Here is a 24,225-nt window from a genome sequence, read left to right on the forward strand (position 1 = left end):
AGAGTAGAGACCGGTGTCCAAATGCCCAAAGAGGACCCCCTAGCCAGCGTTCAACGCCCTAGAGGTCCCCTAGCACGTCGATCTCATCAAAGCTCAGCCCTCACCAAGTAGGCCCCAGAAGTGAATTTTAGTAATAAACAGACTGTTTTACCCTTACTAATCATTAGTATAGTATTTAAGTGTTATTTTACATAATCATTAGAACATCACCTACACCATACACGTTTTACATTGTATTTTTCCATCAGTATGAGTTTCTAAACCTCCTAGGTTGAGGGAAGGAGCCCTACTGAGTCCTATGAATTAATAAAAGTATTACTGTTTCTTCTTCGATCCGTGTTTCATTTATTTCTAAGATGTATATCCGTTCTTCAACATGATGAATAGGATGATCAGTGACAATCAGCACTGTTAATCATACTAAGATGAATTCTTGATAAAGCGCCTATAGAATCCTGCATGACCCAAAAAGGAACAGACCTCCCTTACAGAAGAGGGGTGAGGTAAACATGTAATGACATCAACCTTGGTCGGGTCCACAGAAATGCCCTTATCAGAAACTATGTATCCTAACACTATGCCTTGTCTCACCATGAAGTGGCCTCTTTTGAAATTGAGGACAAGGTTAGTGTCAACACACCTCTCTAAGACCTTGGCCAAGTTCTCTAAACAACTATCAAAAGAAGTCACATATACACTGAAATCATCCATAAAGACTTCCAGACAACTCTCTATAAGATTGGAAAAGACACTGGTCATACACCACTGAAAAGTGGCGGGTGCATTGCATAACCCAAATGGCATTCTTTTGTAAGCAAAGGTGCTAAAGGGACAGGTAAAGGTGGTCTTTTCCTGATCTTCAGGAGCAATATGTTTCTAAAAGTAGCCAGTAAAACCATAAAAAAAGCAGCAATGAGATTTCCTTGTTGCGGCAAGGGGGTAATGGTCTTTCCTTATTGCGGCATTCAGCTTCCTATAATCAATGCATACCTGCCAAGCATTTTGCACTCTTGTGGTGACCACTTCACCATCATCCTTCTTGATAGCAGTGATTCCAGATTTCTTTGGAACAACTTGAACTGGGCTCACCCACTCACTATCGAAAATCAGATAGATAATACCCGCATTAAGTAATCTTGTGACTTCCTTTTTCACCACATCAAGAATAGTGGGGTTGAGCCTTCTTTGGGGTTGTCTAACCGGCTGAGCTCCCTCTTGGAGAAAGATACGATGCATGCACATACGTGGGTCAATTCCCACAATGTCGGCCAAGCTCCAACCGATTGCTTTCTTGTGCTTCCTTAGAACCTCTAAGAGCCTCTCCTCTTCTTGGCTAGAAAGCTCACTAGCAATAATGACCGAAAACCTTTGATTGTCTTCAAGGAATGCATACTTCAAGTGAGAAGGTAGAGGCTTTAGTTCATTTTTCGCTTCAAGTTGAGGTTCTTTTTCACTAAGATCATGAAGCTCATCCTCATCAACTTTCTCTTGTTCACTCTCATGTTTATCATTCTCTTCAACAACATGATAGTACAACTTGTTGTGATCTTCTCTTTGTATCTCTGCTACTACCTCATCAATCACATCACAACGGAAAACGGAGTGCTCTTCAGGTAGATGTCTCATGGCCTCTTCTAAGTTAAACTTGATGGTCTTGTCATCTACCTCAAAAGAGTGCCGATAAAGGCATCCAATTTAAATTTAGAGGTCTTCAAGAAAAGTCTACCAAGCAAAATGGAGAAAGAACTTCCATTATCCGTCAGAGGCCTTTCAAGGATATAGAAATCAACCGGAAACACTAAATCCTTGATTGTCACAAGCACATCTTCCGCTATCCCTACCACGATAATCACATCTTATTGGCTATAACAAATTTGGTGGCCGACCTTTTCAATGGAGCTAAATTCGACCTTGCAAATATAGAAAGTGGCATGAAACTTACACAAGCCCCTAAATCGCACATACAATCATAAAATGCAACTCCACCATTCCAACAAGACACTAAACATGGTCCAAGGTCACTACACTTTTCCAAAATAGACTTCATCAATGAAGAAATGGAACTACCCAATGACAATGTTTCCAACTCACCAATCCTTATTCCTTAAGTTGCACTCCTTATAAAATTATGGAATTTAAGAAATTGGCACGAGTGAACAATGGATCAATTGTGATCAATGTTCTAACTATTTTGAGTGAAATCATTATTATGGCACTGGTTGAATTCACAACTCCGTTCAACTAGCCAGCAAGTGTACTGGGTCGTCCAAGTAATAAACCTTACGTGAGTAAGGGTCGATCCCACAGAGATTGTTGGTATGAAGCAAGCTATGGTCACCTTGTAAATCTCAGTCAGGCAGATTAAATTTGTTTATGGTTTTGAAAATAGAAATAATAAAATAGAAATAATAAAAGGGATAGAATACTTATGCAGATTCATTGGTGGGAATTTCAGATAAGCGAATGGAGATACTGTATGGCTCAAGAACGCCTGCTCTCCTACTGCTTCAACTCAATCCTTCTTACTCCCTTCCATGGCAAGCTGTGTATAGGGGTTCACCATCAAAGGTGGCTACTTTCAATCCTCTCGGGAAAATGGTCCTCTGCGGCTGTCACTCGCATGGCTAATCGTCTGGAGGCATCACCCATGGTTGATGGCTACATCCCATCCTCGCAGTGAAAACTACGCTCACGCACTCTGTCACAGCACGGCTAATCACTGGTTGGTTCCTGCGCCTACTGGAATAGAATCCCTTGATTCTTTTGCGTTTGTCATCACGCCCAGCACTTGCAAGTCTGAAGCACGTCACTGTCATTCATTACCGGAATCCTACTCGGAATACCACAGACAAGGTTAGACTTTCCGGATTCCCAGGATCCTACTCGGAATACCACAGACAAGGTGAGACTTTCCGGATCCTCATAAATGCCGCCATCTATCTAGCTTATACCACGAAGATTCTGTTGGGGAATCTAAGAGATACACATTCAAGCTCGGTTGCATGTAGAACGGAAGTGGTTGTCAATCACGCGCGTTCATAAGTGAGAATGATAATGAAGGTTATCTAATCATCACATTCATCATGTTCTTGGGTACGAATGAATATCTTGGAATAAGAATAAGAGAGATTTGAATAAAAGAAAATAGAATTTCATTAATACTTGAGGTACAGCAGAGCTCCACACCCTTAATCTATGGTGTGCAGAAACTCCACCGTTGAAAATACATAAGTAAAAGGTACAGGCATGGCCGAATGGCCAGCCCCCATGATCTGAGAACTATGCGTCCCAAGATCTGATCCTAAGATCTAAAGTGATCAAAAGATGTCAAATACATTAGTTAAATGTTCTATTTATAATAAACTAGCTCCTAGGGTTTACATGAGTAAGTAATTGATGCATAAATCCACTTCCGGGGCCCACTTGGTGTATGCTTGGGCTGAGCTTGATCAATCCACGAGCTGAGGCTTCTCTTGGAGTTGAACTCCGAGTTATGACGTGTTTTGGGCGTTCAACTCCGGATCATGACGTTTTTCTGGCGTTTAACTCCAGACAGCAGCATGTACTTGGCGTTCAACGCCGAGTTACTTCGTCAATTTCCGAATAAAGTATGGACTATTATATATTGTTGGAAAGCTCTGGATGTCTACTTTCCAACGCCGTTGAGAGCGCGCCAATTGGAGTTCTGTAGCTCCAGAAAATTCATTTCGAGTGCAGGGAGGTCAGATTCCAACAGCATCAGCAGTCCTTTTGTCAGCCTTTTTCAGAGTTTTGCTCAAATCCCTCAATTTCAGCCAGAAATTACCTGAAATCACAGAAAAACACACAAACTCATAGTAAAGTCCAGAAATGTGAATTTAACATAAAAACTAATGAAAACATCCCTAAAAGTAGCTTGAACTTAATAAAAACTACCTAAAAACAATGCCAAAAAGCGTATAAATTATCCGCTCATCACAACACCAAACTTAAATTGTTGCTTGTCCCCAAGCAACTGGAAATCAAACAGGATAAAAAGAAGAGAATATACTATAAATTCAGAAATATCAATGAATATTAATTATAATTAAATAAGAGGGACTTGTAGCTTTTTGCCTCTGAATAGTTTTGGCATCTCACTTTTTCCTTTGAAGTTCAGAATGATTGGCTTCTCTAGGAACTTAGAATTTCGGATAGTGTTATTGATTCTCCTAGTTAAGTATGTTGATTCTTGAACACAGCTACTTATGAGTCTTGGCTGTGGCCCTAAGCACTTTGTTTTCCAGTATTACCACCGGATACATAAATGCCACAGACACATAACTGGGTGAACCTTTTCAGATTGTGACTTAGCTTTGCTAAAGTCCCCAGTTAGTGGTGTCCAGAGCTCTTAAGCACACTCTTTTGCCTTGGATCACGACTTTAACCACTCAGTCTCAAGCTTTTTACTTGGACCTTCATGACACAAGCACATGGTTAGGGACAGCTTGGTTTAGCCGCTTAGGCCTGGATTTTATTTCCTTGGGCCCTCCTATCCATTGATGCTCAAAGCCTTGGATCCTTTTTTTACCCTTGTCTTTTGGTTTTAAGGGCTATTGGCTTTTTTTATTGCTCCTTCTTTTTCTATATACTTTTTTTTTTCGAATGCTTCTTCTTTTTCACTGCTTTTTCTTGCTTTAAGAATCAATTTCATGATTTTTCAGATCATCAATAACATTTCTCTTTGTTCATCATTCTTTCAAGAGCCAACAAGTTTAACATTCATAAACAACAAGATCAAAAGACATATGCACTGTTCAAGCATTCATTCAGAAAACAAAAATTATTGTCACCACATCAATATAATTAAATTAAATTCAAGAGCTATTTTCGAAATTTATGTACTTCTTGTTCTTTTGAATTAAAACATTTTTCTTTTAAGAGAGGTGAAGGAGTAATGGATTTTATTCATAGCTTTAAGGCATGGTTACATACTAATGATCATGAAATAAAGACACAAAACATAGTTAAACACAACATAAAAACCGAAAACAGAAAGAAACAAAGAACAAGGAATGAATCCACCTCTAGTGGCGTCTTCTTCTTGAAGGACCAATGATGTTCTTCAGCTCTTCTATGTCCCTTCCTTGCCTTTGTTGCTCCTCCCTTATTGCTCTTTGATCTTCTCTTATTTCTTGGAGAATGATGGAGTGCTCATGATGTTCCACCCTTAATTGTTCCACATTGTGACTCAAACCTTCTAAAGAAGTGTTGAGTTGCTCCCAATAGTTGTTTGGAGGAAAGTGCATTCCTTGAGGCATCTCAGGAATTTGTTGATGATGAGCTTCCTCATGTACTTCTTGAAAACCGTGAGGAGCTTCTCTTGCTTGCTCCATCCTTTTTTTTTAATGGGCTTGTCTTCTTCAATGGAGACATCTCCTTCTATGATAACTCCAGCTGAGTAACATAGATGGCAAATAAGGTGAGGGAAGGCTAGCCGTGCCATGGGTGAGGGCTTGTCGGCTATTTTGTAGAGTTCATTGGAGATGACCTCATGAACTTCTACTTCCTCTCCAATCATGATGCTATGGATCATGATGGCCCGATCCACAGTAACTTCAGATCGGTTGCTTGTAGGGATGATGGATCTTTGGATGAACTCCAACCATCCTCTAGCTACAGGCTTGAGGTCCAGTCTTCTTAGTTGGACCGGTTTGCCTTTGGAGTCTATTCTCCATTGGGCGCCTTCCACACATATGTCCATTAGGACTTGGTCCAACCTTTGATTAAAGTTGACCCTTCTTGTGTAGGGGCGTTCATCACCTTGCATCATAGGCAAGTGGAATGCCAACCTTACATTTTCCGGACTGAAATCCAAGTATTTCCCCCTAACCATTGTGAGATAATTCTTTGGACTTGGGTTCATACCTTGGTCATGGTTCCTAGTGATCCATGCATTGGCATAGAACTCTTGAACCATTAAGATTCCAACTTGTTGCATGGGGTTGGTTAAGACTTCCCGACCTCTTCTTTGAACTTCATGTCGGATCTCCGGATACTCATTCTTCTTGAGCTTGAAAGGGACCTCAGGGATCACCTTCTTCTTTGCCACAACATCATAGAAGTGGTCTTGATGGCTCTTGGAGATGAATCTTTCCATCTCTCATGACTCGGAGGTGGAAGCTTTTGCCTTCCCTTTCCCTTTTCTAGAGGATACTCCGGCCTTAGGTGCCATTGGTAATGGAAAAACAAAAAGCTTATGCTTTTTACCACACCAAACTTAAAATTTGCTCGTCCTCGAGCAAAAAAAAGAAAAGAAGAATAGAAGAAGAAGAAGAAATTATGGTAGAGAGGGAGAGAAGGAGGTTCGGCTATGTGGGTGAAGAAGGGGTTGTGTTGTGTGAAAATGAAGTAGAAGTGAAGGGTATTTATAGGGAGAGGGGAGGGTGGGTGTTCGGCTAATTTGGGTGGGAATGGGTGGGAAATTGAATTTGAATTTTATGAAGGTAGGTGGGGTTTATGGGGAAGAGTGGGGTGATGTGAATGGTGAATGGGATAATTGGGAAGAGGAATTGAGGTGATTGGTGAAAGGTGTTGGGAAGTGTGACATGGGGAAGAATGAGATTTGGATTAGGAGAGTGTGATTAGGATTAAAAGGTAGAGTGGGAATATGTTAGGTGGGGATCCTGTGGGGTCCACAGATCCTGAGGTGATAAGAAATACCATTCCTTCACCCTATAGGCATGTAAAATGCCTACATGCATCATTCTGGCGTTCAAACGCCCATTGGTGCATGTTCTGGGCGTTCAACGCCCATGTAATGCATGTTTCTGGCGTTGAGCGCCAGTTTCATGCTTGTTTCTGGCGTTCAGCGCCAGTTTGTCCTCTCTGTGCACGTTCCTGGCGTTTAACGCCAGGTTGTTGCTTGTTTCTGGCATTCAGCACCAGAATGGTGCTCTGTTCTGGCGTTGAACGCCGGCCAGATGCACCTTACTGGCGTTGAACGCCAGTCTGCGCTACCTCCAGGGTGAAAAAATTTTTTCTTCTGTTTTTGACTCTGTTTTTAATTTTTTTGATTTTTTTCGTGACTCCTCATGATCATGTACCTAATTAAACACAAAAATAACAAAGAAACAAAATAAAATAAAATTAGATAAATAAAATTGGGTTGCCTCCCAACAAGCGCTTCTTTAATGTCAATAGCTTGACAGTGGCTCTCATGGAGCCATAAGGTGATCAGGTCAATGTTGTATAGTTGTCCACACCAAACTTAGAGTTTGGATATGGGATCTTAACACCAAACTTAGAGTTTGGTTGTGGCCTCACAACACCAAACTTAGAGTTTGACTGTGTAGGCTCTTCTTGACTCTGAACTGAGAGAAGCTCTTCATGCTTACTCTCTTTTGTCATAGAGGGATGGCCATGTGCCTTAAACACAAGGTAGTCTCCATTTAATTGAAGAACTAATTCACCTCTGTTGACATCTATCACAGCCCCTGCTGTGGCTAGGAAAGGTCTTCCAATGATGATGCAATCATCCTCTTCCTTCCTAGTGTCTAAGATTATGAAATCAGCAGGGATGTAAAGGCCTTCAACCTTTACTAGCACGTCCTCTACTATTCCATAGGCTTGTCTCAATGACTTGTCTGCCAGTTGTAATGAGAACAAGGCAGGTTGAACCTCAATGATCCCCAGCTTCTCCATTACAGAGAGTGGCATTAGATTTATCCCTGACCCCAGGTCACACAGAGCTTTTTCAAAGATCATGGTGCCTATGGTACAAGGTATTAAGAACTTGCCAGGATCTTGTTTCTTTTGAGGTAGAATTTTCTGAATCCAAGTATCCAGTTCATTAATGAGCAAGGGAGGTTCACTTTCCAAAGTCTCATTACCAAATAACTTGGCATTCAGCTTCATGATGGCTCCTAAGTATTGAGCAACTTGCTCTCCAGTTACATCTTCATCCTCTTCAGAGGATGAATAGTCTTCAGAGCTCATGAATGGCAGAAGGAGATTCAATGGAATCTCTATGGTCTCTGTATGAGCCTCAGATTCCTTTGGATCCTTAATAGGAAACTCCTTCTTGCTTGAGGGACGTCCCAGGAGGTCTTCCTCACTAGGATTTTCGTCCTCCTCCTCCCTTGTGCATTCAGCCACATTGATCACATCAATGGCCTTGCACTCTCCTTTTGGATTCTCTTCTGTATTGCTTGGGAGAATACTGGGAGGAGTTTCAATGACTTTCTTACTCAGCTGGCCCACTTGTGCCTCCAGATTTCTAATGGATGATCTTGTTTCACTCATGAAACTGAAAGTGGCCTTTGACAGATCAGAGACTATATTGGCTAAATTAGAAGTGTTTTGTTCAGAATTCTCTGTCTGTTGCTGAGAAGATGATGGATATGGCTTGCTATTGCCCAGCCTATTACGTCCACCATTGTTAAAGCCTTGTTGAGGCTTTTGTTGATCCTTCCATGAGAAATTTGGATGATTTCTCCATGATGAGTTATAGGTGTTTCCATAAGGTTCACCCATGTAATTAACCTCTGCCATGGCAGGGTTCTCAGGATCATAAGCTTCTTCAGAAGCTGCCTCTCTAGTACTGTTGGATGCATGTTGCAATCCATTCAGATTTTGAGAGATTATGTTGACCTGTTGAGTCAACACTTTGTTCTGAGCCAATATGGCATTCAGAGTATCAATTTCAAGAACTCCTTTCTTCTGAGGTATCCCATTGTTCACGGAATTCCTCTCAGAAGTGTACATGAATTGGTTATTTGCAACCATGTCAATGAGCTCTTGAGCCTCTTCAGGCGTTTTCTTCAGGTGAATAGATCCACCTGCAGAATGGTCCAATGACATTTTCAAAAATTCAGAGAGACCATAATAGAATATATCTAATATGGTCCATTCTGAAAACATGTCAGATGGACATCTTTTGGTCAGCTGCTTGTACCTTTCCCAAGCTTCATAGAGGGATTCACCATCTTTTTGTTTGAAGGTTTGAACATCCACTCTCAGCTTGCTCAGCTTTTGAGGAGGAAAGAATTTATTTAAGAATGCAGTGACAAGCTTATCCCATGAGTCCAGGCTATCCTTGGGTTGTGAATCCAACCATACTCTAGCTCTGTCTCTTACAGCAAAAGGAAAAAGCATGAGTCTGTAGACTTCAGGATCAACTCCATTCGTCTTTACAGTCTCACAGATCTGCAAGAACTCAGTTAAAAACTGATAAGGATCTTCAGATGGAAGTCCATAAAACTTGCAGTTTTGTTGCATTAAAGCAACTAGTTGAGGCTTAAGCTCAAAGTTATTGGCTCCAATGGCAGGAATGGAGATGCTTCTTCCATCAAACTTGGACGTTGGCTTTGTGAAGTCACCAAGCATTCTCCTTGCATTATTATTATTTTCGGCTGCCATCTCCTTCTCTTGTTCTAATGTTTCTGAAAGGTTACCTTTAGAATAATTTAATTTAGCTTCTCTTAATTTCCTCTTCAGAGTCCTTTCAGGTTCTGGATCAATTTCAACAAGAGTGCCTTTTTCCTTGTTCCTGCTCATATGAAAGAGAAGAAAACAAGAAAAGAAAGAGGAATCCTCTATGTCACAGTATAGAGATTCCTTTATGTTAGTAGAAAAAGAAGGGGTAGAAGAATGAAGAGGGAGATTCGGATTTTGGATGAAGAGAGGTGAAGAGTGATGTGTGGAAAATGATCCAACACAAAACTCACCGGCAAGTGTACCGGGTCGCATCAAGTAATAATAACTCACATGAGTGAGGTCGATCCCACAGGGATTGAAGGATTGAGCAATTTTAGTTTAGTGGGTGATTTAGTCAAGCGAATCAAGTTTTGGTTGAGTGATTTGGGCTTAACAGGAAGTAAATGACGGTAAATGTAAAGGGGGAAGGGAGAAGTGCAGTAAATTAGAGAACAGAAAAGTAAATTTGCAGAAACTTAAAGAGCAAGAAAGTAAATGACTGAAACTTAAAATGCAAGAAACTTAAATTGCAGTAACTTAAATGGCAAGAAAGATAAATGGCTTGAACATAAAAGGGGTTTGAGGACTGGGATTGCAGAATCCAAACAAAGAGAAAGTAAATTGCAACAATTAATTGAACAGAAATTGAATCAGAAGCAATAAGCATTCAAACAGAAAGGAAATAAAATGTAGCAGAGGTTCACAGAAGAACCCAAGTGAATTTTGATCTCAGGACTCAAGGGCTTAGGTAGCAGAGCCTAAAACCCAATTTCCTTCCCAGATCTGAATTATCAAAGCAATTGACAGAAAATTAAAGAAGAAGCAACAGAAGAACAGAATTAAAATTGAATTATGCAGAAAACAAATTGAAAAGAGTTTGAATGGGAATTGAGACAGAATTTCCTCAATTTCACACACCCAAAACTCAGAAACAGAAGAGTAGAATTGCCCAAGTAAGAATGAGGAAGGAGATCAGTCAATTCTCCCTTAATCCTCTTAGTGCTCGGTCAATTCTCTCAAGAACAATTGCAAGAGAGTCAAAGCTCCAAAGGAAGGTGAAAGTAAAAATTGAAAGTTCAAAAGCCAAGGTAAAAGTAAAAATTCAAAAGTGAGAGTAAAGGTCCTAATTACATCAAACTAACTCCTATTTATACACTTTCTATTCTTGGATTTTGGGATTTGGATGGGCTTTTGATTTGGTGAAGAAATGAATTAAAATGGGATTTTAGTTTGAATTTTCGGCCCATGAAAATTCACTCCCAGGAGGCTGCCCTGCCCTTGTGGAGGGTAGGGCAGAAAATTGATGCATGGTGCGAGAATTGGTGCGGCCATGGTTGAGGATTGGCGCGCCAAAGTTGTGCACAGTGCGCGTTGGTGCGTGGGACGCTGCCAGGGAACGCAAAACGCTGCCCTGCCCGCGCCAAGGGCAGGGCAGAAAAGTATGATGCGCCAGATTCGTGGAGTGCGCGCGTTGGTGCTGCCAGGGGAGGAAATTGGTGCGCCAGGATCGAAATTGGTGCGTGCATGGTGCTGCCACACACTCGATGCTGCTCTGCCCGCGCCAAGGGCAGGGCAATGTTCCAACTCTCTCGTCCCGTGTTCGAACCACGGAGGACGCACACGCTTCATTAATTTTCTTGATTTCTTGGCACGGTAGTGGGCCTTAGTGCCTAGCTTCCTCATGGTTCCTTGTTCGATCCTTATAGCATGCATGGGTGACAATCTTTTCTTGAATTTCTTCCTTGGAGAGCCCGATTCTGCCCTCCACAAGGGCAGGGCAAGGTTCTTTTTCTCTTAGTTTCAAGGCACATTTTGTGCTCTGCCCTTGGAGTGGGCAGGGCAGAGTTGCCTTCTCTTGCTTGGTCACCTTATGTTGCCCTCCTAGAGGGCATTGTGCCCTTGTGGAGGGCAATGTTGCCTCCCCCTTGCATTGCGGCACGCTTCTCCTCCCTTAAACCACACTTCTTCTTCCTTGGGCTACACTTTTTATGCCACGCTTTTCCTTTTCTTTTCTTTTCTTCACCTATAATAAACCAAACAACCACTCAAAGTATCACTAAATTCAAGAGGCTTATAAATCAATTAAAATTCAATTAAAATGAGCTCAAACCTCATGGATTAACATTAATTTCATGGTGGTTGCTTGATTTAGAGAAGTTATGCATTTTCACTCCAAATCACTTACTTAGGATGCAAGAAAGTGCATAAATGCAAACAAAACAAGTGAAATTAGCTTGAAAAATGGGTATATGATGACTTGTCATCACAACACCAAACTTAAACCTTGCTTGTCCCCAAGCAAGCATTAAAACTAAGAGTAAATGAAATGAATAAGAAAAGAATGCATATCCTTATTATGCAGATAGCAGAACTTGATCTATGGGGCATTTATGCAGACAATGACAACTCATTTATTGTTGCTGCTGCATAATACACATTTTGCATCAAAGGTTTGCTAAACTTGCTGTTATAAGACTCACTTTTTACTCACTCCCTTGCTAACTTTTCTTGGCTTACAATGCTTAACAAGCTTATTATTCTTTTAGAGGTCGGGTGTCAAATGCTGCAGCATAGCCTTTGGCTTTATTTTCTTTTCTTTTTGCTCAACATCTTTCCACCTAAGACACATGGCTCATTAATTCTTCCTAGGATCATTGATGCCCAGCATCTCTTTGGATTACTAAATGTTTTGTATCTAAGTTGCTCTTTATTGTGGATTTTCAATTGGCCATCCCAAATCAGTTGATCTAAGTGACCGGGTTTCAAAATAACCCTTAGAATTTACTCATCCAAGCAGATCTTAGTACAAGAACACCACAGGCATATGTCCTAAGGTTCAAGCTATTGGTGTCCAACCTTTATTCTTTGTTTTTCTTGCCATTTTGGCTTTTTCTTTCCCTTTTCTTTCTGTTTTTGTTACCAAGGGCTTTTCCATTATTGATGAGAGTCTTTGTACAGCAAGCTAACTCACAATTGAATGAAAATGTTATTATGCAACAATTATTTCATGAGTTATGCATTTAATCAAACACATATACCACCACTGACTTCCATTCATACTTATGCAACATTGGATATTTTACTTTCCAATTCAAACCAAACTCTTTTATTTAAGCAAATGGGAAACAAAACAATTTTCAAGCTAAGTGGTGGATAACAAGCATTATGCAGGTTTAGCATTTTTAGCAAACAATTTCACTTGCAACTAGATAAACACTTTAGCAAGACAAACAATGGTTCCCATGTTTTGAAACAATACACAGCAGCAAGGATTAAGTTCAGATACAACCTTTGAAGTTGCAGCCCTTTGATTCTTCCTTCTGTTGTGTTCTCCTTGAGTTAAAATGCATAGTGTCTTCAATTGTTGACTCATGTCCTGCATAATCCTCAAAGTTGCTTGCTTCTCAAGCCCTTAATTATATGGTTAGTGTGTATAATACTAAATGTGGCTCCAGGATTGATTTTTGGTGTAGGGACACCAAACTTAATTGTTTGCCACTACCTCAGATGTAACAAATTAACCATAATTGAAACCATGTATCCTTGCTGAAGGTTAATGAGATAAAAGCTAGAAAACAATTCAACGGTTGAATAATGTGTTTGATTGCTTGGAGCTAGAATCATGCAAGAGGTAAGAATGTATTAAATGATATTTTTGGTGGAACACCAAACTTAGAAATTTTCATTCTCCCTCAAATTGTTTTGGTGTGCAACACCAAACTTAGCTCCTTGCAATGCATACCAATTACTCAACATTTTTATTGGAAAAGCTATGAAAAGAAACTACCTTAGGTTGGGTTGCCTCCCAACAAGCGCTCTTTTATTGTCATTAGCTTGACATCTTCATTTTTGCTTCAAGGGGGTCGAAAATCACAGTGCCTTAGCTTGTCTGTCTTTACTATGAACATCCTTCCGGTTTCCTCTTTGATGACTTCTATAACCTCTTGTGGAAGGATCTTTGTCACAGTGTAGTGCTCAGGTAACTGTGGGGACACCTTCAAGGGTTGAATATTGATCATCACTCGATCCCCTAGTAAAAACTTTCCAGTGAGGATTTTTTTTTCTTTAGTTCTATCCTCTGCTTCTTCTTGAAAGAATTCCTTGTTGTGTTTTTCTTGGCTGGTGCTTCCTTTGTCCAGTATTTTCTCATTGTCTTCTATGATCCCTTTCCATCCTTCCTTTCTTGTAGCATCTTTGTTGTTGGTTGGTTTGTCTTCAATAGTTTTGAAGAAAGTATCTGGTTTCTTCTCACTCATTTCTGTAAAGTACTTCGCCAGTTGAGCTATCTGCTCCTCAATTCCTCTCATTAACATCTCTTGGTTCCTTGTTGTCTCCTCTTGATGTTTCATTATTCTTTCCATTAGGATCTCCAAGTTTGTGATTCTCTGAGAGTCTTGTGAGGTTGGTTGGTTATGACATGTTAAAGGTAGGAAGGGTGGGTGTGGTGGTGGCATGTAGTGGTTGTTATTGCTGTAATGATGTTTTTGATAGTTTATGAAGTTCGGGTTGTTATAATGGAATTCCCTTGGTCTGTGGTTTTGGTACTCACTCCTTCTCCAATTGAAATGAGTCTGGGAGTGTTTGTGTTGTGAGTGTTGGCTTTGGGGGGTATTAGTGGGTGGGGGATGTTGATTGGTTGTGGTCATGGGATTGCCCTGGTGAAAACTTCCTTGTTCTTGATGTTGAGGCTCCCTTATTCTCAGATAGGAATGAGGTCTCCATGGTGGAAATTTGGCATTCACTGCAGCAGGCAGTTCCATATTTTGCTGTGTTTGATGGTGCATTTGTCCGTTTAGGTCCTTGAACGCATTCGCCCCTTCAACATTCGTCACTTCTTTTTCTGGGATTGCATTCTGTGGTTTCTCAAATGAGTGTTGGTTGTTGACTTCTTTGTCATTGAAGTCTAAAATTCCTTGGGCAGTTGTTGTTGCTTTGAGTAGGCCATCTGAGAAGTGATCCACTGCTTTTCTTGTTTCTGGGGTCAATCCTTCATAGAAAGCTCGGAAGCCCACTTTATCAGTCGCTTTCTTGTATCTTTCCCATGCCTTGAAGAGTGGTTCTTCGTCCCCTTGTGTGAATAGATGTTCCTCCTCTTTCAGCTGGATGATCTGTCTAGATGAGGTGAATTTGGCCAGAAATTTGGTAACCAAATCATCCCAACTGGTGATACTTCCTTGGGGAAAAGTTTCGAACCATTGTGCAGCTTCACCCTTTAATGAGAAGGGGAATAACAGGATCTTATAAGTGTCATGATCTGAGCCATCAGTTTTGACTGCATTACAAGTCTTCAGAAAAGTGGATATGTGCTGCTGAGGATCTTCCAACGGATTTTCGTCATAGGAACAATTGTTCTTGATGAGTGCAATGAGTGGTGGCTTCATGTCATGATACCCTTTGTCTGTAGAAGCTTGATTTCATGTGATGTGCAAACAATCAGGATGACCAAACAACAACACTTTTGTGAATTAAGTGCAGTTATCTGAGATAAATTGTTAGTGAGTTAATAGAGGCAATTTCTCGAACAGTTAGTGCGTTAGTGAGAATTAGAATAACAGAAAGGAAAAAAGTGCTTAATCTAGACCTCCACTTCACTTAATCATTGTCAATCTATTTCAATCCCCGGCAACGGCGCCAAAAACTTGATGTGTGGAAAACGATCCAACACAAAACTCACCGGCAAGTGTACCGGGTCGCATCAAGTAATAATAACTCACATGAGTGAGGTCGATCCCACAGGGATTGAAGGATTGAGCAATTTTAGTTTAGTGGGTGATTTAGTCAAGCGAATCAAGTTTTGGTTGAGTGATTTGGGCTTAACAGGAAGTAAATGACGGTAAATGTAAAGGGGGAAGGGAGAAGTGCAGTAAATTAGAGAACAGAAAAGTAAATTTGCAGAAACTTAAAGAGCAAGAAAGTAAATGACTGAAACTTAAAATGCAAGAAACTTAAATTGCAGTAACTTAAATGGCAAAAAAGATAAATGGCTTGAACATAAAAGGGGTTTGAGGACTGGGATTGCAGAATCCAAACAAAGAGAAAGTAAATTGCAACAATTAATTGAACAGAAATTGAATCAGAAGCAATAAGCATTCAAACAGAAAGGAAATAAAATGTAGCAGAGGTTCACAGAAGAACCCAAGTGAATTTTGATCTCAGGACTCAAGGGCTTAGGTAGCAGAGCCTAAAACCCAATTTCCTTCCCAGATCTGAATTATCAAAGCAATTGACAGAAAATTAAAGAAGAAGCAACAGAAGAACAGAATTAAAATTGAATTATGCAGAAAACAAATTGAAAAGAGTTTGAATGGGAATTGAGACAGAATTTCCTCAATTTCACACACCCAAAACTCAGAAACAGAAGAGTAGAATTGCCCAAGTAAGAATGAGGAAGGAGATCAGTCAATTCTCCCTTAATCCTCTTAGTGCTCGGTCAATTCTCTCAAGAACAATTGCAAGAGAGTCAAAGCTCCAAAGGAAGGTGAAAGTAAAAATTGAAAGTTCAAAAGCCAAGGTAAAAGTAAAAATTCAAAAGTGAGAGTAAAGGTCCTAATTACATCAAACTAACTCCTATTTATACACTTTCTATTCTTGGATTTTGGGATTTGGATGGGCTTTTGATTTGGTGAAGAAATGAATTAAAATGGGATTTTAGTTTGAATTTTCGGCCCATGAAAATTCACTCCCAGGAGGCTGCCCTGCCCTTGTGGAGGGCAGGGCAGAAAATTGATGCATGGTGCGAGAATTGGTGCGGCCATGGTTGAGGATTGGCGCGCCAAAGTTGTGCGCAGTGCGCGTTGGTGCGTTGGACGCTGCCAGGGAACGCAAAACGCTGCCCTGCCCGCGCCAAGGGCAGGGCAGAAAAGTATGATGCGCCAGATTCGTGGAGTGCGCGCGTTGGTGCTGCCAGGGGAGGAAATTGGTGCGCCAGGATCGAAATTGGTGCGTGCATGGTGCTGCCACACACTCGATGCTGCCCTGCCCGCGCCAAGGGCAGGGCAATGTTCCAACTCTCTCGTCCCGTGTTCGAACCACGGAGGACGCACACGCTTCATTAATTTTCTTGATTTCTTGGCACGGTAGTGGGCCTTAGTGCCTAGCTTCCTCATGGTTTCTTGTTCGATCCTTATAGCATGCATGGGTGACAATCTTTTCTTGAATTTCTTCCTTGGAGAGCCCGATTCTGCCCTCCACAAGGGCAGGGCAAGGTTCTTTTTCTCTTAGTTTCAAGGCACATTTTGTGCTCTGCCCTTGGAGTGGGCAGGGCAGAGTTGCCTTCTCTTGCTTGGTCATCTTATGTTGCCCTCCTAGAGGGCATTGTGCCCTTGTGGAGGGCAATGTTGCCTCCCCCTTGCATTGCGGCACGCTTCTCCTCCCTTAAACCACACTTCTTCTTCCTTGGGCTACACTTTTTATGCCACGCTTTTCCTTTTCTTTTCTTTTCTTCACCTATAATAAACCAAACAACCACTCAAAGTATCACTAAATTCAAGAGGCTTATAAATCAATTAAAATTCAATTAAAATGAGCTCAAACCTCATGGATTAACATTAATTTCATGGTGGTTGCTTGATTTAGAGAAGTTATGCATTTTCACTCCAAATCACTTACTTAGGATGCAAGAAAGTGCATAAATGCAAACAAAACAAGTGAAATTAGCTTGAAAAATGGGTATATGATGACTTGTCATCAAAGAGAAGTGTTAGTAATCAAATAATTAAATAGAAGAAGAAAAGAGAAGAGGGAATTCGAAAATAATTTTGAAAAGGGGTTAGTGATTTTCGAAAATTAGAAATAAATTGTAATTAAAATTAAAACATGAAACAATTAATTAATTAAAAAGAATGTTTGAAAAAGGGATGAGATATTTTCGAAAATTAGAGAGGGAAAAGTAGTTAGGTGGTTTGAAAAAGATAAGAAACAAACAAGAAGTTAGTTAGTTGATTGAAAAGGATTTGAAATAAAAATTGAAAAAGATAGGAAGATAGTAAGTTAGATAAGATATTTTTGAAATCAAATTTTGAAAAAGATAAAATATTTTTTTGAAAAAGATCAAATAAAAGATAAAAAGATTTAATTTAAAAATTTTAAAATTATTTACTTTACTAACAAGAAACTACAAGATAAGATTCTAGAACTTAAAGATTGAACCTTTCTTAACAAGAAAGTAACAAACTTCAAATTTTTGAATCAATCACATTAATAATTAGTGAATTTTCGAAAATTAGATGTAAAGATAAGAAAAAGATTTTGAAAATAATTTGAAAAATATTTTTGAATTTTTTGAAAAATAGAAAAAATGAAAAAGATATGATTTTTGAAAAAGATTTTGAAAAGATAAGATTTTTAAAATTGAAATTTTGACTTGACTTGTAAGAAACAAGTAATTTTGAAAATTTTTGACCAAGTCAACCCAAAATTTCGAAAATTTGGAGGGAAATAAGGAAAAGATATTTTTTTGATTTTTGAATTTTTAATTATGAGAGAGAAAAATAACAAAAATACTCAATGCATGAAATTTTTAGATCAAAACCATGAATGCATGCAAGAATGCTATGAATGTCAAGATGAACACCAAGAACACTTTGAAGATCATGATGAACATCAAGAACATAATTTTGAAAAATTTTTGATGCAAAGAAAACATGCAAGACACCAAACTTAGAAATCTTTAATGCATGGAAAATATGAATGCAAAAATGCACATGAAAAACAAGAAAAGACACAAAACAAGAAATCATCAAGATCAAACAAGAGGATTTATCAAGAACAACTTGAAGATCATGAAGAACACTATGAATGCATGGGATTTTCGAAAAATGCAAGAAAAAAATTTTTTAAAGCATGCAATTGACACCAAACTTAAAAATTGACTCAAGACTCAAACAAGAAACTCAAAATATTTTTTTATTTTTGTGATTTTCTAATTTTTTTGTATTTTTATTGATTTTTTTCGAAAATATTTTTGGAAAAAAAAACGAAAAAGAAAAGAAAAATTTTGAAAAAGATTTTTGAAAAGAAAATTACCTAATCTGAGCAACAAGATGAACCGTCAGTTGTCCATACTCGAACAATCCCCGGCAACGGCGCCAAAAACTTGGTGGACGAAATTGTGATCCTTATTGCTTAAGTTGCACTCCTTATAAAATTTTGGAATTTAAGAAATTGGCACAAGTGAACAATGGATCAATTGTGATCAATGTTCTAACTATTTTGAGTGAAATCATTATTATGGCACTGGTTGAATTCACAACTCCGTTCAACTAGCCAGCAAGTGTACTGGGTCGTCCAAGTAATAAACCTTACGTGAGTAAGGGTCGATCCCACAGAGATTGTTGGTATGAAGCAAGCTATGGTCACCTTGTAAATCTCAGTCAGGCAGATTAAATTTGTTTATGGTTTTGAAAATAGAAATAATAAAATAGAAATAATAAAAGGGATAGAATACTTATGCAGATTCATTGGTGGGAATTTCAGATAAGCGAATGGAGATACTGTATGACTCAAGAACGCCTGCTCTCCTACTGCTTCAACTCAATCCTTCTTACTCCCTTCCATGGCAAGCTGTGTATAGGGGTTCACCATCAAAGGTGGCTACTTTCAATCCTCTCGGGAAAATGGTCCTCTGCGGCTGTCACTCGCATGGCTAATCGTCTGGAGGCATCACCCATGGTTGATGGCTACATCCCATCATCGCAGTGAAAACTACGCTCACGCACTCTGTCACAGCACGGCTAATCACTGGTTGGTTCCTGCGCCTACTGGAATAGAATCCCTTGATTTTTTTGTGTTTGTCATCACGCCCAGCACTTGCAAGTCTGAAGCACGTCACAGTCATTCATTATCGGAATCCTACTCGGAATACCACAGACAAGGTTAGACTTTCCGGATTCCCAGGATCCTACTCGGAATACCACAGACAAGGTGAGACTTTCCGGATCCTCATAAATGCCGCCATCTATCTAGCTTATACCACGAAGATTCTGTTGGGGAATCTAAGAGATACACATTCAAGCTCGGTTGCATGTAGAACGGAAGTGGTTGTCAATCACGCGCGTTCATAAGTGAGAATGATAATGAGGGTTATCTAATCATCACATTCATCATGTTCTTGGGTACGAATGAATATCTTGGAATAAGAATAAGAGAGATTTGAATAAAAGAAAATAGAATTTCATTAATACTTGAGGTACAGCAGAGCTCCACACCCTTAATCTATGGTGTGCAGAAACTCCACCGTTGAAAATACATAAGTAAAAGGTACAGGCATGGCGGAATGGCCAGCCCCCATGATCTGAGAACTATGCGTTCCAAGATCTGATCCTAAGATCTAAAGTGATCAAAAGATGTCAAATACATTAGTTAAATGTTCTATTTATAATAAACTAGCTCCTAGGGTTTACATGAGTAAGTAATTGATGCATAAATCCACTTCCGGGGCCCACTTGGTGTATGCTTGGGCTGAGCTTGATCAATCCACGAGCTGAGGCTTCTCTTGGAGTTGAACTCCGAGTTATGACGTGTTTTGGGCGTTCAACTCCGGATCATGACGTTTTTCTGGCGTTTAACTCCAGACAACAGCATGTACTTGGCGTTCAACGCCAAGTTACGTCGTCAATTTCCGAATAAAGTATGGACTATTATATATTGCTGGAAAGCTCTGGATGTCTACTTTCCAACGCCGTTGAGAGCGCGCCAATTGGAGTTCGGTAGCTCCAGAAAATCCATTTCGAGTGCAGGGAGGTCAGATTCCAACAGCATCAGCAGTCCTTTTGTCAGCCTTTTTCAGAGTTTTGCTCAAATCCCTCAATTTCAGCCAGAAATTACCTGAAATCACAGAAAAACACACAAACTCATAGTAAAGTCCAGAAATGTGAATTTAACATAAAAACTAATGAAAACATCCCTAAAAGTAGCTTGAACTTAATAAAAACTACCTAAAAACAATGCCAAAAAGCGTATAAATTATCCGCTCATCAGAGGTAAAGACATCCTCAAAAGCATTTCGGTGATGTTGGACAATTGTGCACTCATGTTGCTAAATTGGGCCCTATTGTTCTCTTTATGTTTTTCTACCATAATTCTTTGTCTCTCTTGCTCATGGTAGAGTGCACAGTTAGAATCATCAACTTGGTTGGTAGAAGAGAAAGAGGATTGGTAGGATTGTTGTCTTTGGTGAGGAGCTTGGTATCTAGAGTGTTTGTTTTGGTTTTGGTGAGGTGCTTGATATGGTTGGTTGGGGTGATTTTGGTTGGCTTGATGGTTGTTGTGATATTGGGACGAAGCTTGGTGATTGTTGTGGTAATGAGAAGAGGAGTTGTTCCATCTTTGGTTTTGATTTTTCCTTGTGCATTGTCCCTCAACCCTTGGTTGCAACTATTACCATGAGAGTGATTGTTTTGGCCTTGAGATGGATAGGGGATGGTTGTTATAGTTAACATTGTCTACTGCAAGGGTATAATCCTCTTGAACTTGATGGCATTGGTCAGTGTAATGTACGGTGTTAGAGCATAAACCGCATACTCTAGGAGGCCCTTCGAGTTGGAGGATTTGGGGTGGGGCTTGGACGGCTTGGACTGAATAAAATGCCTTTTGTTCCTTGTGCATCTCCGTGTGGAAAGTAGTCACTCCCCAAGTACTTTGGTCAAACTTGATTCGGAAGGAGGTCTTCCACCACACCCTTGAGGAGGTTGTTGCTCACCCTTACATGTTGTGTAGCCTCAGCGACATCATTTATCAAGCACCAAGCTTCCACCGCTGTCTTGTTTTTAGAAAGGGAACTACCACTAGAAGCAGTGAGCAATCTCTTATCCGCCGCGCAAAGACCTCTGGTGAAATAGCTAATTAGCAAGTGAGTGTACAATCCATGGTGTGGACAAGATTCCAGTAACCTTTTGAATCGAGTCCAATACTCATATAGGGTTTCTTGGTTCTTTTGCATTATATCCGAGATTTATTTCCGGATGTAGTTGGTTTTCTCCGGCAGAAAGAACTTGTCTGAAAACTCTCTTCTCAACAAATCCCATTCAGTCACTTCCTCATCCGGTTGGGAGTAAAACCACTCTTTTGCTTGCCCCTCAAGAGAGAAGGGGAAAGCAAAAACCATAATAGCAATCTCATTGGCTCTATGCCTTCGAGTCGTAGAACAAGCAACTTGAAAATCTCTTAGATGTCTGTTGGGGTCTTGGCTCGGAAGTCCATGATACTTGGGAAGCAAATTAATCAAACTATTCTTCAACTCAAAGTTCGGATCAAGATTTTGATATCTAGCTTGCAATGGTTGAAGAATAAGATCTGCAGCCCTTTGTTCGTGCAAGGTTATCCTTCGTGGCTCCGCCATGAAATTTTCACCTGTGGGATGCAAGGATGTATTAATGGTATCAATAGAAGAATAAGAAGTTGTAGACTCTAAGTCACTCTCGGTTCAGTCTAGTGGTTTGGAAGGTTCCTTAAGAGGGGCCGAAGCACTAGCCGTGTGGCTCAACCGCCACCTAGCTTGCCGAGTGTGTAACAAAGTTTTTTCAATCTCAAGATCAAGCTCGGCTAAGCTAGAGTTCGGTTGAGACCGAGTCATCAAACTTGGGAGTCAAAGCTCATGCATTAAAAGAAATCTAAACTAAAAACAAAATATTGAAAGCAAGTAACCTATCTACACTATTCACATATTCACATAACCAATATCAAGGCATACGTTGCAACCATTCCCCAGCAACGGTGCCAAAAATTTGATACAAGAATTATTGTTGGTCCAGAATTTCATTGATTGAAAGTCATGTCATAGTATAGTTTTGAACCAACTAATTACTCTCAAATAAAATTTAGAATTTGGTTGTCACAAAGTCAACCCTAGTATAAAGTAACCGAGAGTATTGGTCTCGGGTCGTCCTCAAGAATGGACAAACATGTGCATCAATATTGGTTAGAATTCCGGGGTTGGGAGTTATGAATGAGAATTTAAACTACTACACTTAACATGCAAGACATCTTAAAATGCAGAGAACTAAATCAAAGCAACTAAAGCCAAGTACGAGCAATTTTAATCTAATAAGGAAACATATAAATATACTTCTATTCTAGAACTAAGTAAACAACTAACTAACTGTTCATACCCTGACCGGGGTCCTCCAACTCGGTAAATCCGCAAGAGGTCCGACCTTGTCTTAAAGCTCACACCTAAAAGTCGGACCTCGGACAAAGAGCTCAAAAGCCGGTCACAAGGAAGGCCCATCAAAAGGAACACAGCCCAAACCTAAAAGGCCGAAAAGGCCTGGAAAAGGCGGTTCCACAAAGATAGAGATAAACTCCCAAAAGATAAGATAAGATAAGAATATCTTATCAGGGGAAGATCACTGCCAACTACTATAAATACACTGGAACACCCAGGTATGGAATTCATTCCAAATCTACACATATCTGTTTGGACCCATGCTAACTTAAGCATCGGAGTGTCATTGCAGGTACAACCACCAACCGTTCTGCATACCCAGCTCGGGTCACCGAGCCCCCATCTCGGACCTCTCCGGACGACCGAGCTACACGTTTCAGGCAACCCTCGGAACATTGGCACCGTTGCCGGGGAACCTGGAAGTCATCCCTCTACCATGGCGGACAACCCTCTCAACGATGGGCACGCTGCATCTGAACAAGAGGACGAGATCGACACCGGAGAACGACCGGACAGCCCTCTATCACCACGCACTCCAGGAGGAAATAAACAGAATCGCCCAAAAACATCGTCCCCAAACAAGAATCTACAAAATCCCGAAAAAGAGAGAGCTCGGAAATCCTAGAAGCAGTCCGGGCACAACAAGACCGACTAAAACAACTCGAAAAGGACATAAAGAAACAGAAAGAAACTGAACAAGATCTGAGGAGGGAAACTCGAAAGCGCAGAGAACTAGAAGAAAAACTGCGGAAAATAGAAGCCAATCTGAAAGATCGGGCAATACACGACACAACTCCCGAAAACAACCACGATCCCTTCACGGAAGAGATCATGAAGAAGAAGGTACCGCGAGACTTCAAACCGCCCGATATGGACCTCTACGACGGCACCACCGATCCAAATCATCACCTCAGCAACTTCAGAAGCAGAATGTACCTAGTCGACGCCTCCGACGCGACTCAGTGCAAAGCCTTCCCCACCACTCTCACCAAGTCGGCCATGAAGTGGTTCGACAACCTGCCACCAAGATCAATCACCAGCTTCGAAGACCTAACCAAAAAATTCTTAACAAGATTCTCTATTCAAAAGGACAAGGCAAAACATGCCCCCAGTCTGCTCGGGATCAAACAGGGTGACCAAGAGACTCTCCGAAAATACATGGAGCGATTCAACAAAGCCTGCCTGGACATACAACACTTGCCCACTGAAGCAGCGATCATGGGACTAGCAAACGGCCTAAAAGAGGGACCGTTTAGCCAATCCCTATCCAAACGATACCCGACCTCCCTATACGAGGTACAGGAGCGGGCAGAAAAATATATCAACATGGAGGAAACCTCCCAGCTAAGAGACTCTTCTAGGAAAGAATCAACCTACCCACTCCGAGATCGGGATCGGGAACAGAAAAAGAAAGAAGAACCCAACTCAGACAAGCCACGGAAGTACCACAGCTACACCCCCCTCCGGGTCTCCCTGGTAGACGTCTACAGAGAAGTATGCCACACCGAAAAGATCCCACCGCCCCGACCGCTAAAACACAAGAAAGCAGGGAGAGATCGGTCCGAATACTGTGAATATCACAAGCTCTACGGTCATTCTACTAACGACTGCTACGATCTAAAAAATGT

The sequence above is a fragment of the Arachis stenosperma genome, chromosome 6 (assembly GCF_014773155.1).
Source record: "Arachis stenosperma cultivar V10309 chromosome 6, arast.V10309.gnm1.PFL2, whole genome shotgun sequence".
Classification (NCBI taxonomy): domain Eukaryota; kingdom Viridiplantae; phylum Streptophyta; class Magnoliopsida; order Fabales; family Fabaceae; genus Arachis; species Arachis stenosperma.